Source organism: Protopterus annectens, chromosome 1.part0 (assembly GCF_019279795.1).
Source record: "Protopterus annectens isolate FY-2018-M chromosome 1.part0, PAN1.0, whole genome shotgun sequence".
NCBI classification, from domain to species: domain Eukaryota; kingdom Metazoa; phylum Chordata; order Ceratodontiformes; family Protopteridae; genus Protopterus; species Protopterus annectens.
The window spans coordinates 1,155,857,752-1,155,879,029 of record NC_056725.1 but is presented as its reverse complement, the minus strand read 5'-3'; positions in this window follow the sequence as shown (position 1 = coordinate 1,155,879,029).

The following is a 21,278-nucleotide window of genomic DNA, read 5'->3' as shown; positions in this document are numbered from 1 at the left end:
ATGCATGTGCTAAAAATGTGTCTACAATTATTTGCTAAAGACACAGAGGCTGTAATCAGCATTGGATACCTATCTGACACACAGATACATATCCAGCCATGGTATGTACACCTGTTTGTTATGGTACACAGTACATTACAGAGTTTTGAATACCTGCACAGCAATGTTGTGTCCATGTATGCATTGTGTTCCAGGGGGAGGCCCATCACCTAATAACAAAACACATGCATCAAAGCCATGTATACTGTTAGTAACAAGGACTGTCTACACTTGCACTGCATGCTGTTGAGCAACACATGTTCTGCATGCTGACATGTGTGATATGACTGTTTTGCTTGTGATACTGTACCCCACCATCACCTGCTATTGTGTATGTTCTGAGATTGCTGGTGTTGTGTGTGTCTGCTTTAGGGAGGAGTGTATTTTTGTGTGTGTGCATGTGCGCATGTGTGCATGTGCGGATGTGTGCATGTGCACATGTGCGCATGTATGTATGTGTGCATGTGTGCATGTACACATGCGCGCATGTGTGCATGTGTGCATGTGTGCATGTGCGCATGTGGTCTGACATCATGTTCAGGTCTTAAAGTGTGATTCCTGTTTTCCTCTCACAGGTGCTGAGGTGGGGCTGGTTCAGTACAGCAGGGAACCTGATGTCACTGAGACAGATAGTGATCATGAGGATAGTTGTGTTGAGGCTCAGGCAGGTTTGTCAGGGTCTGTTGTTGGGCCACCAAATGACAGTACACAAGTCTCCACCCCATTCATGCACACAGTCATACTGCCTGTACATCCATCATCACCATTGCTCTTAGCTGAGGGACAGTGTATGGTTGGCACTGGCCAGGACAAAGTGGTATCTATGGCACATGTATCAGGACACAGCAGCCATAGCCAGATGTCTGGAATGGTACCACATAGGCAGATGCCCAGGGGTTCTCATCAGAGCACTGCTGGTCATCATGCCCCTGGCAGACGTGCCACACTTCTTTCTGCCACATGCATGTTCCAGGCTGTCATGGAGGTACAGACATGAATGGAGCGGTACACCAGACAGGGTCTAAGGACACTGAGGGCTCATATCACCTTTGTAAATGACAGTATCCCTAACCTAGCAGGTGCCATAAGTAATTACACTGAGGTCATTGATAGACATTGGGGTGAGACATTGGATGTCCTCCACAATGTCATGTCCATGTGTCAGGACATTGCGGGATGGTTGAGACATTGACATGGATGTAGGCCAGCAACATCAGCAGCTGGAGGTCACCATGGATGTCCAGCAAGTCACAGCTGCTCCCATAGTGCCAGTACCAGCCCCAGCAATGTTGGCGGGGCTGTCCATAGACCGTCCTAGAAGACCACATGCACGTGGCTCTGGCCAGTCCCAGCAGGGACCCGGATCCAGTGGACATATGTCAACCTCTTCGGATAGTACACAGTCTGGATTACTACCTGATACTGTCTGTAGCACCCCTGCCAGGCACAGGTTCTGTATCCATGGCCAGAGATGGTTATCTGTAAAGCCTGTTAGGTACAGTCTGTAGCTGTCTCACAAATCCCCGTATATGGCAGCCACATGGTGGAACTTTGTGCATGCAGACACACACACATAAACCAGAAACCTAGGGCAAACACATACCCGCACACATTGGCCCATAACAGTACTCATGGCCCTCACACACACATGTCAATTGTATGGCTCAGTGTAGGCCTCTGGCAAACCAACAAAACACCCTTTGCATATGATGAAACCTGTGCTACCTCCTGTCAACTGTAACATTGATGCAGGAACAGGCTAACATGGTGCTGATGCACAGGGTGACTTTAATAAAGTATAGCAATGGTTGAATGTGTAGCATGTTGTCAGCAGTAAAGTGTAATGATATCCTTGAAGGTGTAGCTGAGCAGCCATGATGCGTTAAAGCTGTAATTAGCAATGTTGTATTGTTTCCAGCAGTGTTTATTCCAATTGTGTTTTGTTTCCCATGTGCCACTTGGCTGATGTGTGTAGTTATGTCTGCATGTGTTATACAGTGGACAGTAAGTGTGGGGTGTGTGCAGCACAGCTCTGCAGGTGTATATTTATTTGTGAACATGGTGGAGGTGCACTGTCTGCATGTACATGCATATTGGACACATGGGCAGGGTGACATGCCCTGTATTGGCCAGTGTTAACACTCCATACTTTCTATTGTTGGCCAGTATGCATTGTACTACACACATTTTGGAACTTGAGTATACATGTGTGTGTATGACATGGGTTGACACTGTGCTGTGGGTGATGCTGTTGTTGCTATCTGTCATTGGTTTGCATTACTAAGGTTAACACTGTCCCAGCTGCATAATCCTTTATTAATGCACACTGTTCACCTACAGGGTTGCATGGACCGTGCTATCACAAACACAAGGAATTCTCACTTATACAGTAAAAGTGCATTAGTCTCATGGACCCCTGCCATAAACTAAATATATAATAGAAGGTGTGAAGTTGTACCAAAAAAGAGTTACATACCAAGAAGGGATAACCTCTATGGTCAGTATCATTGGGAAAATACAATCCCTCAATAAACATACAAGGCAAGCTTCAAAATACAAAATGGCAAGGATTCCAAAGACAACACTAAAGCTTTCTTCAATGTTGTTCATAATCTACAGGGGAAATCTCAGATCGGGTCACAGGTAATGTAAATGGTCACAAAGTACACTTATCTGACTGACATTACCAATTCCTTGTCAGACAGTTTGAATGCGGATTTCACCACCCTGTCATTACATAAGGGCCACATTTCCAGACCTGAAGAATGTAAAACCTGATGATTCACAGACACTCTAGTTAAAACATCTCTTTAACAAAGTACACACCACAGTGGCAGTGGTACTGGACAGTGTCCCTGGCTGTGTCACACACAAGCTGACATATGAAGTCACCACTCACCTAAACGCTCTGTCCAGATGCAGCCTCTATACAGGTTACATACTTGTGGAATGACAAACGGTAATGGTGTTCACAGTCCACAAGGGTTGGGTTACATCTTCTTCTTCTTCTTCTCCTTTCGGATGCCCCCATTAGGGGTCGCCACAGTACATAATTTCTTCCTGATCTCTGCATCTTGCACTATCACACCATCCACCTGCATGTCCTCTCTCACCACAGCCATAAACCTCACCTTAGGCATTTCTCTTTTCCTGTTACCTGGTGGCTTCATCCTTAGCATCTATTTCACAATATACTCTGCATCCCTCCTCAGCACATGTACAAACCAACTTAATCCTGCCTATCTGGCATGGTCTACTAACCTTCAAACCTGGCCTGACCCTCTAATATGCTTATTCTTATTCTTAAACCTGTCCACCCTCGTCACACCCAGTGCAAATGTTAATATAAATTGATTAAGGGTAAAGCTACAACAGGTCCTGGAAACTCTCACCCTATAAGCCAGACCAATGTTATCTGGAAGGCTATGGAGCACAGCATTATGGAACTCATTAACAGCGACATTATGAACCTGCAAACACTGCACCATACCCACTTAGGTTCTATAAAGGCCAGATCATGGCTCCTACACCTAGTAGTCTTCAAGCCAGTCAACAAGGCTATAGGTGAGGGAGGGGAGGCCAACACAGCCAAGCTATAGCTCACCAGCAATTCATACCCATCCCACATACTGGTATTATACATAACCTCAACAGACTGACCATAAACAATTGTTAGATGATGGCTTGATAACTGACGCACAGATGTAGGACACACAGTAACATTTGCAGCCTCCGTGTAATATTCTATGCCAGTAACAAGTGGTATTCACCTGCACTCAGGCCTGGGACCATTCGTGTTTGGCATATAGCTTTCTTAGGTACAAGCAAACACAGAAGAGATATGTCTGCCCATGTTTGATGTGGGCTGTACTTATTCTCCAGATGACACACACATCCTCCAAAAGGGTATCATACAGACAGATACCTGGTGTCAAACTCATGCTGTAAAGCTATAAGCCAAAGAAAGCATAGTTATCCACTTTTAGAAAACAAAGTATCCCCAGAGTATCACATAGGTAGTAGCCCCCAAAATGTGGAACAGGTAGTAATGTATACATAGAGCCATGTGTTAAGTCATCTCTCCTTTGATAATCACATTGCCAAAGGGTTTTGGAAATCCCTGTGTGTAGCACATAAGCAATAAAGGGTTTGCATGCAGATCCACAGAGGTTGTTGCACACCTATAATGATTAGTTATCTTTGCCAGACTTTGCTTGCTTTGGAACAGGTTTCAAATATACCTCAAGCATAAACCTTCACTCACACTCTTCAATAGAAACCATGATGAGTGGATGTGAAATGGAAGACGTAGCCCAGGGATCACTGCAGTGGCTAAGCTTGTCACAAGCATACAGAAGTGACCTAAGGTCTGGAAAGTGCCAGCACACTCTGGCAAATATAAAAGATGTGTTCATGGAGAAAGCAGAGTACCCACCTATGAAATACTTCAGGTCACATGTATGTATATGGATTTGCACCACAGCTACCTTACATGTGTAATGCACATACAGTTATCATTGTGATATGTCATACACTAGAAAAATCAAAACCCACTCCACATTGACCAACAGTGTCACACACCTGGAGTACACACACAGTCAGCAAGTGCGAGATTGAAATTTTTCCTAACTACATTATGATACTACAGCAATATGCATTTACACAATGTGCTATACACATTACTAGGATTTCACCTTTCCACAGGTATATTTGTAGGATGGTGACATCATGAGACTTGACAAAGATGAGTATACCACTTTTAAGGGGTGTGAGTAGTCTCCAAAAGGGTTGCTTCTTCCCAGGGAGACACACACACATAGTTGGCAAGTGCAGGATTCAAACCCCTACCTAACTACATTATGATACTACAGCAGTATGCATTTACACAATGCGATATACACATTATTGGGATTTCATCTTTCCACAGGTATATTTGTCGGATGGTGACATCATCAGACTTGACAAAGATGAGTATACCACTTTTAAGGTGTGTGAGTATTCTCCAAAAAGGTTGCTCCTCGCCAGGGAGACACACACACACACTCACACACAGTTGGCAAGTGCAGAATTCTAACCCCTACCTAACTACATTATGATACTACAGCAGTACGCATTTATACAACATTCTATACACATTACTGGGATTTTAATTTTCCACAGGTATATTTGTGGGATGGTAACATCATCAGACTTGACAAAGATGAGTATTAAGGTGTGTGAGTAGTCTCCAAAAAAGTTGCTTCTTCCCAGAGTGACACACACAGTTGGCAAGTGCAGGATTCAAACCCCTACCTAACTACATTATGATACTACAGCAAAACGCATTTACATGACGCGCTATACACATGACTGGCATTTCTTTTTTCCACAGGTATATTTGTTGGATGGTGACATCATGAGGCGACAAAGATGAGTATACCACTTTTAAGGGGTGTGAGTAGTCTCCAGAAAGCTTGCAGGGAGAAACAGACACACACACACACACACACACACACACACACACACACACACACACACACACACACACACACACACACACACACACACACACACAAACAGTTGGCAAGTGCGGTGTTCTTAATCCAAACTAAGTACGTCTTTACACTTCAGCAAGCAATATGGAGTTACAGGGTGCAATACAGACATTACTTGCTGACAGTCTGCACAAAGGTTTTTTTCACATTTGCTAACCTCAGCAGGCTTATCATACTAGGTGTATTGTGAGTGTATTGTATGCATAGGCCATGGCCATATCATATATGGGTTGATGCACCACATGCTGGCACACACGGGGTCAAACCTTGAGTAGCATCTTACCTTCACCTACATGATACTGCAATATAACAGAAAGATGATAAACTTCAACAATTGGCTGAGCTTCTGGTGTCATTCAAAGGTGATCCAGTCTCTGTCTGCCTGTGATGACATGATAGACAAGCCTTGTTGCTTCACTACAGATGGTTTGCACCTATCGCCCCTATGCTTTTGAATACTGGCCAAGGCTCTTGCTGTCCCCATATTACCTTTTTTAGGCAAGGCTCAAAGGTTCATAGGTTTATAGGTAGGTTCTAGGCTATCAGCCCTGGGGTCTATACAAGCCCAGCCAAAAATGTACCCCTGGCTTTTGCCTCCCAAGAAATGTAATTTCCTGTGCCACTGTCAGGCAGAGACACAGAAGTGATCCCCATGGTGAATTTCCTATTTCCCATCCAATCATCAAGATTTTTCTTGAAGAGTGCTAATGAGGAGCTTTGTTTGATATAGATAGGTAGTTTATTCTGGAGTATGTGAAGTCTCTGGGACAGGAATCTATCCCTCTGGCATGTTCTCTTTATTGTGATGACAAGGTTTAGGTCCCTAGAGCGTGTAGGTTCATAGGTTCATAGGTAGGTACTAGGCTATCTGTCCAAGGGCATTTATAAGCCTAGCCAGAATGTGTTGGCTTTTGCCTCCCTTTTAAATTAGTTTATTGGGCCTCTGTCTAGCAGGGCCACTGAAGTGATCCCAGGAGTAAATTTACAATTTCCCATCCACTCAGCAAGATTCCTCTTGAAGAGAGTCTGCGAGAGGCTCTGCCTAACATCAACTGGGATTCTATTCCAGAGTAAAGGAAGTCTCTGGGACAGGAATCTATCCCTCCAGCATGTCCTGTTCATTGCTTTGCTGAGGTTTAATTCACTGGAGCGCGTGGCTCTAAGAGATTTGTTTTTCTTGAGGTGGAGCATGCCCATTAATTCTGGGTTAGACATGGCCTTATATGTCAGGCATAGATCACCTCTGAGCAGGCAGTAAGCAACCAAGTAGAGCTGGAGTTTCTTTAGTCGAGCTGCATAGGGCATCACTTTGAGGCCCATGATCTTCTTGGTGTGGTACTTCTGTGGTCTTACCAGCTGTTGCATGTGCCAATTAAGGTACATACCAAATGGGGCATTGTACTCTATTGTGGGCCTAATGAGTGATGAGTAGAGGGGCACAATGACCTCTCTTGATCTAGAGCTGAACCCTTTTGTGATTAGGTGGGCTACATAGAAGAAATATCTAACCATTTTGGCAATGTGATTATCAAAGGAGAGGTTACTATCTACCTGGGTCCCCAGGTCCCTAATTACATTTTCCGTACCTAGTGGATTACCACCTATGTGGTAATTCATGGGCACTTTGTTTTTTTCAAAGGGGATGACTATGCATATTTTGGAATTTAGCTTGAGGCCATGGTTTTGACACCAGGTATCTGTCTCTGTAAGACCCTTCTGGAGGATGTCTGTGTCAGCCAGAGAGTTGATTATGGCCCCCAGTTTGCATTCATCTGCGAACTTGGTCAACCATAGTCCTCCCGTGCTTGCCTGTACCTCAGAGAAGTATATACTGAACAGGAGGGGTCCCAGGACTGAGACCTGTGGGATGCCACTTGTGTCTGGTTTAGAGTCGGACATGGCACCAGCAACTCTGACCATGTGTGTTCTATCCATGAGCCAGTTGGCCACCCATCTCATGACATAGGGGTTAATGTTCAAGCTGGTAAGCTTGTCTATGATGCCAGAGTGGGGAATGGTGTCAAAGGCCTTAGTGAGGTCCAGGTAGGTTGTGTGGACTACCCTTCATCTATGGCCTTGGTAACTGTTTCAAAGAAGTCAACTAGGTTTAGGAGGCAGGACCTGCCTTTAACAAAGCCGAATTGGGTAGGGTCCAGTGCCTGGAGGTTCCCAATGTCTCTGTTTATGAGTTCCATGATAATTCACTCCATAGCTTTGCAGACCAGGCTGGTCAGGCTTATAGGGCAATAGTTCCCAGGTTCTGTTGTGGCACCACCTTTGTGGAGTGGGATGACTGTTGCTGTATGCCATTCTTTGGGTACATAGCCTGTGGTAAGGCTGAGTCTGAACAGTGAATTTAGGTGAGGGTTTAGTTCCTTTTGGAGCTCATGTAAGACGCAGCCTGGGACACCATCCGGTCCCATTGATGTTGTGTTCTTAGCTTTGGAGAGGGCTGTTTTTACCTGCATGTCCATGATGTCTTGGGCTCGGCATTCTTCTAGGATGGGCATGGGCCCTTTTGGGGGTGAGGGGGGGGGGTGAAGTTTGCACTAAACTTGTCTGCCAGGATGTTGGCAATGTCAGTTGGTTCAGTGTATTTTTTTGCCATTTTGCAGTAGCTCAAAGCATATCTGAGAGTTGCCACCTAAATGTTTGATATAGCTAAAAAAGTCTTTGTGGTTATCTTTAGATTCCTTGGCAATTTTTCTTTCGAAACTGGCCTTGGATGATTTTATGAGGGATCATAGTTTCTTGCTAATATTGATCAGTGATGCCTTTCCTTTTTGGAATTTTGCTCTATCACGTAGTAGTTTCCTCCCTCTGTTGTATAGCTTATTTATGGCCAAGGACCACCAGACTCATTTCCTCTTTTCGGAGGAGTGAGTCTTGGTTTTACTCGGGATGGCTCGATCCATGCATCCCTGTAGATGCTCATAGAATGCACTTGTAAAGGATTCTGTGGATTAGATAGCATTATCTTGTAGCAAGGGGGCTTTGAACCTTTCCACTTTGGTCTTGAGAAGTGTGAAGTTTGCTTTTAAAAAGTTTTTCACAGTTGTTTCCTTGACTGGGGGTGAGGTCAGGATGTGGATGTGCAGTTTGATTACTTTATGATCTGATCTTACCAGCGAGGAGTTTACCTCTGGTGTGGAACACTGATACCCCATGTTGGTGATGATCAGGTCCAGTATGTGTCACCTCTAGTGGGCGTGGTGACCAGCTGTTCCAGGGTGTTTGAGTTTATAAACTCTAGGAAGCATTGGCCAAAGGAGTTTGTACTTGAGTAATTCTCCCAGTCAATGTTTGGGAAGTTCAAATCTCCTAATATCATGGTGTTTGGTAGGACCTTTATATTTTCCAGTGTTCTCAGGAATGCTGAGTAAGGGTCCTGTGACAAGGCAGGTGATCTGTAGCAGGCTACGATCTGATAAGCAGCTTTGCCCATGGTTAGTTGCACTTGGATGGTCTCCAAGGCCTCGTGCTGTGCCACTAACCTGGAGGTGTGGGTATTCTTTATGAAAATGAATACACCCCCTCCTTTTGTATTTCGGTCCGGGTTTTGGGGCCGAAGCTTGGAGAGATTGGGATTTCTTTAAGTGGAGTGTGTCCAACAGCTCTGTGTTTGACATAACTTTGTATGTTAGGCAGAGATCACCTCTGAGTAGGCGATATGCGACAGAGTAAAGCTGGAGTGTTTTGAGATGGTCTGTGTAGGGCATGTATTTGAGGCCGCTAATCCTCTTTGTGAGGTATTTCTGTGGGCTTTCTAGTTGTTGTAGATATCTTGTGAATGTACATACCAAAAGGGGTGTTGTATTCTATAATGGATCTAATGAGTGATGAGTAGAGGGGAACAATGACCTCTTTTTTTCTGCATGAGAACCCTTTTGTGATGAGGTGTGCCACATAGAAGGATTTCCTGACTATTGTAGCAATGTGATTTTCAAAGGAGAGTCTACAGACCACCTGTGTCCCAAGGTCTCTTATCACACTTTCAGTGTTAAGTATACTACCGGCTTTGTTGTAGTTCATGGGTAGAGAGTTTTTACCAAAGGGGATGACAATGCACTTTTTGGCATTGAGCTTGAGGCCATGGCTTTGACACCAGGCATCTGTCTCAGTGAGGCCCTTTTGTAGGATGTCCACATCATTAGTAGTTTTGATTATGGCTCCTAGTTTGCAGTCATCTGGGAACTTCATTAGCCAAAGACCTTCTGTGTTAGCCTGTACTTCAGGGAAGTAGATACCAAACAGGACGGGATACAGGACTGAACCCTATGGTACTCCACTTGTCACTGGTCTGAAGTCGGACTTGGAGTCTGCTACTTTCACAGTGTGGGTTCTGTCAGTGAGCCAGTTGGAAACCCATCTTGTGACATAGGGATTTATACCTAGTTTAGTGAGTTTATCTATAATTCCAGAGTGGGGGATGGTGTCGAAAGCCTTGGCAAGATCTAGATAGGCTGTGTGAACCACCTTACCCTTGTCTACGGCTTTGGTGACTGCTTCGAATAAGTCTATCAGGTTTAGGAGACATGATCTGCTTTTACAAACCCAAAATGGTTGTGGTCCAGAGTTTGGAGATTATCAATGTCTTTGTTTATAAATTCCATGATGATATGTTCCATGGCCTTGCAGACCAGGCTCATCAGGCTAATGGGGCGCTAGTTCCCGGGGTCCGTGGTGGCTCCCCCCTTGTGTAGTTGGATAACCGTCGCTGTGCGCCATTCAGCTGACACAAAGCCTGAGGTGAGGCTATGATTTAACATGGTACTTAGGTGTGGTGCCAGTTCGTTCTGTAGTTCATGTAGAACGCAGACTGGGATGTTATCTGGTCCCATGGATGCTGTGTTCCTGGCTTTGGAGAGTGTTTTTTACCTGTGCAGCCATGATTACAGCAACTTTGAATTCTTCCGGTGTAGAGATGGGCTCTTTCATGGGTGAGAGGGGGGTAAAGTTAGCACTGATCCTATCTGCCAGGATGTTGGCAACATCAGTTGGGTCTGTATATTTAGTGCCATTGTGCTATAACTCAGAGCAGATCTGAGTGTTGCCATTGTGATTCTTGACATAGCTATAGAATGTGGCTGTCTTTAGAATCAGTGGCGATTTTGTTTTCGTAACTAGCTTTGGAGGATCGCAGCTTCTTACTGAGGCTGTCCAGGGAGCTCCTCCACTCATGGGTTTTACCCTCTTTTGCAACAGTTTCTTCCTTCTGTTGTGCAGTTTGTTTATGGCAGGGGGCCACCAGATTGGCTTCCTTTTCTTGGGGGATAACGTCTTGGTTCTGTTTGGGATAGCACGATCCATGCACTCATGTAACTACTTATAAAGTGCAATTGTGTAGGATTCAGTAGTCGTAACTGTATTGTCCATCTGCATGGATGTCCTGAAGTTCACCACTTCTGTCTTAAGAGTCATAAAGTTGTCTTTGGAGATATTTTTTAACATGGTTTCCTTAATGGGAGGTGGGGGCAGAATGTGGATATGTAGGGTAATTAGCTTATGGTCAGATTGGACCAATGATGTATTGACTTCAGGTGTGGAACACCAGTCACTCAGGACAAACCAAACCCCGTAACCAACACAAATAACCACAAAGTGAGCTAAATGCTACTCATTGCCAGAAGTCTCAGCCTCCAGATGCACACGCTCAAGGCACTTCTCAGTATGGAGAATATTGATATCTGTGCAGTAAGAGAAACCTAGTTCAAGGGTCCAGAGAGCACACCAGCACTACCAGGATACTACTCATCCCATACCTTCCAGCATCAGAACCTGGATCATAGCACACAGGGTGATGATGTATCCATATTCCTCAAGGATACCTACACCTCTCTCTACATGCTCTCTACAGGATATGTACCCATAGAATGTTGCACAGCAATGTTCCTCCCACTCCACAGGGGTGGGACCACAAAAGACCCTTGGCATTCATGCTCTATGAGCCTGACAAGTCTGATCTGCAAGACAATGGAGCCAATCATAATGGAAGTCAAAAATAAAGTCATTGGGAACCTTCACACAGTTGAGCACACACAGTTTGGCTTTGTCAAATGCAGATCACACCTCCTGAACTGGGTGGATTTCTTTGAGACAGTTACCCAGGCTACAGATGATTGAAATGTGCTCCACACAGCCTACCTATACCTCTCTAAGGCCTTTGACACCATTACCCAGTCGGGTATCATAGATGAACTCACCAACCTGGGCATGAATCCATACATCACAAGATGGATTGCAAACTGGCTCACAGATAGATCCCACAAATTAAGAGTTGCTGGCTACATGTCAGACTCTACACTAGTAACAACTGGTGTCCCCCAGGATTCAGTCCTGGGGTCCCTCCTGTTTGGTATAGACTTCTCAAAAGTACATGCCAACACAGGAGGGTTGTGGTTGACTAAGTTTGCTAGGAAATGTAAAGTCTTTGCCATAATAGATTCCCCGGATAACACAAGTATTCTCCAGAAGGGACTCTATGAGACAGATGTGTGGTGTGAGAATCATGGCCTCAAGCTCAATGTGGAAGAATGCATAGTAATCCCCTTTGGTGAAAACAAAGTACCACAAACTACCACATAGGTGTTACCCCCTTAAAATTGACAAGGTAATAAGGGATCTGGGGACACAAGTAGATAGTCATCTTTCCTTTGACAACCATGTTGCCAAAGTGATTGGGAAATCCTATGTGGCCCACATAATCAACAAAGGGCTTGCATCAGGATCAAAAGAGGTAGTGGTGGCCCTCTACTCTACTCTTAAGTCATCAGACCCATCATTGAGTACAATGCACCATTTTGGATGTACTCAACTAAGCATATCCAGCAGCTGTAGAGACCACAGAGGTACCTCACCAAGAGGATTACTGGCCTCAAACAGTTGTGTTATGCAACACAACTGGTAAAACTAAATCTGTTCTCCCTTGCATACCACCTACTCAGAGGCACACTCTGCCTAACATACAGAGCTACAGAGCCATGTCCAACACATAACTGTTGAACATGCTCCATCTACGGATAACAAACTTGAGTCGCACTACACACTCCAGGGATATGAACCTCATCACAACAATTAATACAACATGCTGGTGGGATAGAGTACCATCCCAGACACTTGCCTTACTGTGGAACAGAGTCCCAATGTATATCAGACGGAGCCCCTTGCTGACACTCTTCAATAGGAACCTTGATGAGTGGATGGTAAACAGACAATTCGCGCCAGGCATCACATCAACAGCTCCACTAGAAAGGGTACTAACTATTAGAACTAGAGCTTGGGAGACTACCCAATGGGGTGGTGAAAGCTGCTCAACTTGCCTAGGCTAATATATGCCTTCGTGAAGATAGTCTACTACATACCTATTAACCTATGTGACAGGTACATGTCTACAGATAGTAGATGTGTACTTCTTGTACAGTCATGTTGTACAGCAGGCACATGGACCACATACACTGTAATGCTTACAGATACTGGTGGCTGTTATGTACAGTGGGTGAAATGTGCACCTCATGTCTTTTGTGCCATTGGGATGTGTGCTGGGTGGGACAGTCCTAGATGGCTCCCTGTCATGGTCACCCTCTTACACACATCTCTGCCCATCTATATATATATATATATATATATATATATATACACATATATAGATACATAGGTAGGTAATAGACTATCTGCCTGAAGGCATATATTAGTATGGCCAGAGTGTGCAGCTATCACCACACATGGGGTTAGTTCCCTAGGCCTCTGTGTAGTAGAGCTGATGAAGTGATCCATGGTGTGATAGTTCAATTTCACATACACTCATCAAGGCTCCTCTGGAAGAGTGTCAGTTAGGGACTCAGCTTAATGTAGGTTGGGAGCCTGTTCCAAAGCAAGGGAAGTCCGTGGGTTAGTAATATATCCCTCCAACATGTTCTATTTATTGTTGTGATGATGATATCTCTAGAGCATGTGGTACAGTGAGCTTGGGTTTACTTCACATAGCGCATGTACATCAGTTCTGCATTGGACATGGACTTGTCTGTTGGGCAGAGATCGTCTGAGTAGACAGTATGCAACAGAGTACAGATTGAATTAAATTCAGTCTTGTTGCATGGGGCAACTATTTGAGGCCAGTAATCCTCTTGCTGAAGTGTTTCAGTGGTCTTTCCAGCTGCTGAAGGTGCCTAGTCAGATTCATTGCAAGTGTGCCGTGATACTCTCTGATGGGTCTGATGACTGATGAGTAGAGGGAACCTCCTTTGACCTACATGCAAAGTCCTTGGCAATTTGTGAGAACACATAGCATGATTTTCTAACCACTTTGTGAATGTGTTTCTGGAAGTAGAGATGACTATCCACATGTGTCCATAGATTCCTTATTATTTCCTCCATATTTAGGGTGTTGGCACCTATGTGGTATTTGTATGACTGTAGCTCGAGGCCATAATTTTGACACCACATCTGTCTGACTGAGACCCTTTTGAAGGATGTCTCTGTTGTCCCAAACATCGATTATGACAACCTTTTTGCAGTCATCCACAAACTTTGCTAAACATAGCCCTCGTGTGTTTGACTGTATTTCTGAAAAGTATACACCAGACAGGAGGGGTCCCAGGACTGAGCCATGGGGGACAGCAGTTGTTACCAGCTTGAACAGGAGACCACAATTCTTACCTTGTGGGATCTCTCTGTGCCCCAGTTGGCAATCCATCAGATGACATATGTGTTTATGCACAGGTTGTTGATTTTGCTGATACGACATGTGTGCGGGATGTTGGAAAATGGCTTTTCAGGGTCTATGTAGGGCATGTGGAGCTCATTTCATTGATGTATGTCCTGGGTGACTGCCTTGAAAACTGTCTAGCAGGTTTAGGAACCATGATCTGCCCCTGACCAAACCAAAATGGGTAGGGTTGGGTGATTGCAGGCTCCCAATAGCTCTGTTTATGAGTTCCATAATGATGGACTCCATGGCCTTGCAGATCAGGCTTATTAGGCTTAGAAGACTATAGTTCCCATGGTCTGTTGTGCACCAACAGTTGTGGAGTGTGCCAAAAGTTGCTGTAACCCATTCAACAGTTTCATATCCTGTACAGAGGGAGAGTCTCAACAGACTATTCAGGTGCAGGGTCTGTTTGTTTTGGAGTTAACATATGACACAGCCAGGGAAACCATGTCATCCCATAGACGCCATGTTTGTAGGTTTGGATAGAGCTGTTTAAACATTGTATATCTGTTTTCTGGGTTTTCACAATCTGCAGGTATGGTCATGAGCCCATTTGTCAGTGAGAGGGGGGTAAATATGTATGAACCTGTCTGACAAGATGTTGGCAATGTCAGTCATGTACATGTATTCATTTACACTTTGCACTGACTCAGAATGCCTCACAGTAAGACGTTGTCCTGTTCGATTCTCAGCTAAAGCATCTTCTGTGTGGAGACATGCGTGAATGGGCATACCTTCGTTGAAGGTTGTGCATCAGGGCTGGCAGCTCGGCATGTAAAAATCTACTGCCAATCATTAGCAGACTGAAGTTCTGCTGTGGCGACCCCTAACCGGGAAAAGCCAAAGGATCCAACAACAACAACAATTGACTCAGAGCATATATGAGTTTACATTGATATTTATGACATAGCGAAAGAAAGCTTCATGGTTCTCTATGGACTGTTTGGCAATATTTTTGCCAGAACATGGCTTGGATAATGTTAGGAGTGCTCATTGTTTCTTGATGATACTGATCGGAGATTTATTGATCTTCTTTGCATTTTCATTTTCTTTGAACAACTTAGGTACTTGTAGTACATAGTTTGATTATGACAGTAGTCCAATATATTATATGGGTCTGTTTTCATATCACTGTGTGCACAAGGCAGGATTGGTGAATAGTGATAAGTGTCTGGAGTAAGAACTGCAACTGCCAGATATGTGTGGCCCACTGCTGTACTCAGACATGGCCTAAGTGTATGAGCATGCCCAGTATGACCTTTCAGTATGTTGTTGACTGACATTTGCTTTGTTTGTTTAAGTGTGTGAGCATGCCCAGTATGACCTTTCAGTATGTTGTTGACTGACATTTGCTTCGTTTGTTTAAGTGTATGAGCATGCCCAGTATGACCTTTCAGTATGTTGCTGACTGAAATTTGCTAAATTTGTTTGTGTGTGTGAGCATGCCCACTATGGGCATATATACTATATGTGTCTGAAAAATCAAGTTGTTTTTTACTTCAGGGCTCACCTTTGTGTTGTACATCGACAGGAGGCACGCTGTGCCTGCAGGGCTTCAATGAGTCAATTTGCATAGACTTATCAACATTTCTACATACAGGGGGGACAGCTATTATTTGTACATTTCTACCCAGGGGGGCACACCTGATTGTTACTGTGGATGTACATAGGATGAGGGGTACACCTGACACTTATACACATTTGCTAGGCCTGCACTGCTATGCCAGGTACACCATTTCAGTCTGTACTGTTGCCTATCGTACTGGCTTGAGGCATACTACTGTACTACAGATCTTAGCTTCCAATTTCACGTATATTAGTTTGTGACTTCATAGCCTACCCAACCCACATCACACTGCCTGGCCTGCTGTTATCTGTCTGCATAGGCCTGGGGGGAGGTTACTCATATGCCTCTTCAGAGGGCATGGTACAGCATTTGTTTGTGTTTGCATTTGTCTACAATTGTCCTGCTGGCTGTGACTGTTAGGTATATGACTCCCCCCAACTGGTATGTGTGAGTGACTTAAGTTGTGTCTGTGCCAGTGAAATGCTGTCATGGCTTAGTGGTTCAGTACTGTGACTATAGAGCACAGTATCCTGAGTTCAAGCCCTGTCACTGCTTTTTATTTTCCTGCTGGGCAGACCTGACTGGTTAAGGAACAGTAAAGCAGGTGTGAGCGTGTTTACCCGACTTTGTTCGACTTTGCCCGACTTTGCCCAACATTGTTCGACTTTGCCCAACATTGCCCAACTTTGCCCGACATTGCCCGACATTGCGCTGGTTAGCACGGTGCTCAATACTGGTAAAATTTGCTTAGCAGTGCTTTATATTGCTTAAAATAGGGACTCATGCCTCAGGTGGTGCTGCAGGGCTGCCTATTTCGGATGCACATGTTACACTCCCTATACGTGTTTAAAAACAGGTAGTGTCAAGTTCAGCATCCCTTTTACTGTATGTGCAAGTCAGAGAGGTGTCATTTATAGGGTTCCTACTGAGTCAGTGTATGTGCTATGCTTGCCTCTTTGCCAAGGCCAGGGCATACTGGGCATGTCTCCTTCTGCCTACTGGGGCTGGCTCAGGTTGTTCTTCCTCTGAGTCATGCTGTGCCTGTGCAGACCTTGGCAATGGTGGGGCCCTGCCCCATGTTGTTCCTGCTGCAGCTGTTTCCGCAGGATCATATTGTGTAGCATGGTACATACCATAACAATTTGGGTACATGTAGTTGGTGAGTACTGCAAGGCTCCACCAGATGTGTCCAGACAACAGAACCATGACTTGAGCATCCCAAATACACGCTCAATTATGTTTCTTGTTTGTCCGTGTGCCTCATTATGGAGTTCTTGTTCGGGTGTATGTGCATTTCTGATGGGTGTCATCAGCCATGACTCCAGTGCATATCCAGCATCCCCCACTAGGTGACCATCAGGGATGTCCCCATTGGCAAACCTCTGGTACAGCTGCGTCAGATGCCATATGTGGGAATCGTGATAACTTCCAGGGCAGCCAGCACACACATTCATTATTATACCCTGGGCATCGCACATGACCTGGCAGTTGATGGAGGGGAAGCCCTTGTGGTTGATGTTGACCCTACCCCGCTCACCGGGTGGTGCTTTGATGTGTATGTGCGTGCAGTCTATTGCACCCACTACCTCAGGGTATTCTGCTATTTGGTGGAAAAGACGCATATTGCTGGCCAATGCCTCATGGGAATTGGGGAAATATACTTGCTCACCAACATGTGCTGACATGGCATCCAGGAACTGGTGCAGTACCCTGGATGCTGATGCCTGTGAAATCCGCATCATATCACCAGTTGGTCTCTGGAAGGCACCTGTAGCTAGTATTCTTAGGCCAACACATACTTTGGTATCCACTGGGATAAGTTCCCGTCTGTTGATGCTGTGTGTGAGGCATGGCCAGCACAGCTCAACAATTTGCTGCAGGAGGTCTCTGTCCACCCTATAGCGCTCTACTATCTCCAGCTCATGTAGCCCCTGGTAGGTTACCCTGGGTCTGTACACTCTTCTCCATCTCCTCACTGTGGGTTGCTCAGCAGCATTCACAACATGACCACCCTCAACACCTTGCACATGTTGGTTTATGATAGCAAGAGCAGCCCCTAACATTTTGTCTGATTTTAAAGTTTTTAAGCTTTCCCTCTTTGTATACTGCAGTGTTGCAGAGTTCTTGGGGGAAAAAAAGCAGGGAAGAATGCTGTTTGCAGAGTTTAAAGTGCTGGGCTGGGCTGGGCTAGTCTGCTACCTGTGTAATTGGCTGGTTCTGATATATTTCACCTGGCAGTTCTGTTAGTTCTCCTTGGTTAAGTTCCTACTACTTCTTTTCCTTCCTTTTCCCTTTCTGTTTCCGCCCAGGGCAGCGCCGCGCAAATGAGTGCACACGCACGCACATGCGTGCACACGCTGTGTGCATGTTTGCAAGAAATTTCAGATATATTCACGGTGTACACCTTTGGTTTCTGGTTTTCAAAAAGGACAACTGTAGACACACCTCTTGCAATCCTGAGCAACTCAGGGCAAGCACAAGACACTGTGCTCCAATAAGCTTACAGCCTTTCTGACACACCCCCTCATGATGTTACCTATATTCTACTCTACTACTCACCTACTCCTACACTTACACTCTTGAGACATGGCTCACATGCTGAGGAAAATTGGGATTCACTATCCTTATCCTCATTTGCATAGGATTGCCTACTAATGCATGGTTACATCTCTATTACTGAGCATCCCCTCCTTAGCAACCAGTACTCAGTGGCCATGTTGTCTTCAGCCTGCCATTCGCCTGCATGGCAGGATAAGCTTTTTAGTGAAAATGGCTATTTTTAAATTATTTTCTGTTTTTTTAAAGCGCCGCACATTTGTGAGGTGCTGCGCGACACTTAAACATCGGAGATCGGGGGAAAAAAGTTAGATTTTAATAATTTTAAACATTTATAAATGCCAATGGCCTTATATTTGGCCATTGGCATGCTTCCTCAACTGTATACATCCTTTATTTGGATCTGTCATTGCACCGTTTAGCTATTTGCAGAACGGTACTCCGTTACCAAAGGAGTACATTTCTGCAGATAACACTAATCTTCCACGGACAGGTTAGTGTTTCCTGGATTGCAAATTTACCTCATTTGCATAGCTTTCAGCAGCAAATGAGGTAATTTGCATACCATGACGCTGTCCGTGTAAGAGTAGCTTTAGCAGCTCTCATGCACGCCCCTGCTGGCTGTACCTGGATCGCACGGCAGACATATTACCTCCATGAGCTCCTACACACTTCTTGCACTCCATGCAAGCTTTCGTAAATCAGTCCCTGTGTCTTTTCATGCAATTACTGAATGTCTATTTAAAAATGTTAGAAGGATATTGGAGTTCTTCTTCTTGTGCCTGTGCTGAAAAGGGGCTTTTGACTAAACCCAGCCAGTCAAACCCAGTAAACAAAAGCAAAGTAAAATAAAAATATATCATACTACTAACCACCATCATTTACCTCGTTGCTTTTCACAGTTATGTATAATGACACATTTATAACCATGACATGCCATAAAATAATGTTTTTCCTGTCCCTTTTAATCCTGGCACATTTCACTTACTAACATTACAGAGTACAAGAAAACATTGTTAATGAGAATCTACAGACCCATACCTTATCAAAACCTCTACTCACACCCATCTTAATCTTCATAGCTTTTATAGTGTAAAAGCCCTGACATCAAAGTGTAATTTACTTGGGGGAACAGAATGTCTTCTTATATTAAAAATTGCTACACACACAAAAAATGGCATAATCCAAACAAGTCTCTCCTACAATTACTATGGCATCTAATCAATGTCCTAACATTGAGTGACAGCCACCCTAGCTCAAGCCCAATTGATCATACAAACCACTCTTACCACTGAAGTGAAAAAGTAAAAAAAAGCTCAGTCAACAAGCAGTCTAGTCCAGGACTCAAAATAGTTCAACTAAATGCACTTAGCTTATGCAACAAAATCACTGACTTACATGTCTGGATTAACATACATAATTCAGACATACTAGTCATCTCTGAGACATGCCTTAAATCAACTATCAGAGATGAAGAATTGACTCATCTGGGTTATAATATAACTTGGAATGACTGTATAACTAAATACTGTATGTAGGAGAAGAAGCCATCTTGCAACAGAACAATCTACAGCTTGCTACATACCAAGGCACTGTCTTACCCCTTGACAAGGCTGAAATATTACTTACTTTTCTCAGACTAAATAATAAAAAAAAAATTATTTATTTAAACATTTGTTTACCAGGAAAGTCTGACTAGGTTCCACAGATCCTGTTTTCAGTGGAGGCCCGGGGAGAAACACTCCAGAAGCATGTCTTTAGAATATGGGAGGAAACCGGAGTACCCGGAGGAAACCCACGCGAACACAGGGAGAACATGCAAACTCCACACAGAAGGCACCCCAGCTGAGAATCGAACCGGAGAACCTCTTGCTGTGAGGCGACAGCATTAACTGCTGCACCACTGCGCCGCCCAAAATATCACTCATTACATTCTTCCAAATAGAAATAATGCCCTCAAGTGAAAAATACATCTTATATTTCATCACTAATACAAGACTGGAAACAATAATAATTGACCTCAGAATTGATTGGGCCACCCACACTCTCCATACAGTACCTAAATATCAACCTATTTGGATTTACTCAACTAATGTCCCCACCAGATATGACAAATTTTCACACAGGGCAAGTATCCTTGACTGGATATTCTCACCAAACCTCAAAAAAATATTACACAGACCAGAATCCTTCTGCTTACCTTAAGTGGCCACTGGCAAATTCACCTGTTCCTCATCACACACCATAGTAACTCCCCAGACCTATCTAATATAGTACTTAAGAAATCTCACTAAATTTAACAGAGAGACTTTTTATACACACATTGACTGGCTGAAAAATCACATAAAAGCCTACCTGTAGATGAGACAGCAGAGTATTTTAATGCTATGTTCCTTAACATCACAAATCATCAACCCCTCACCATCCCACCCACATAGAAAAAGAATCTGCCCCATGGCTCACTAGATCTACTGAATACTTAAAGAGAAAGAGGGATGAGGCCTGGGACATATGGCATAAACATAAACCCCGATAACTTACATAAGTATAGGCAACTAAGAAACTAAACTAAATTAGAGATCCACTTTTATAAAAAGCACTATTACACAAACCTAAAAGAAACCCACCTTAATAAACTGAGTTTATTCTAGAGACCTATAAATAGGCTAAGAAAACTAGGCAATAAAACGCACACAATCCTTTTGCTAGAGAATTCAACTGCATTGCTACCAAATTTAAACACCACTTTATAGCAGCTGCTCCCCTGTGTCACACAATATCAGAATAGCTGTACATCTAATACACCATCTATCTAAAACCATCTGTTTACTTTATGTACATCCTTTCTTCATCAATACGCCATAAGAAAACGTCA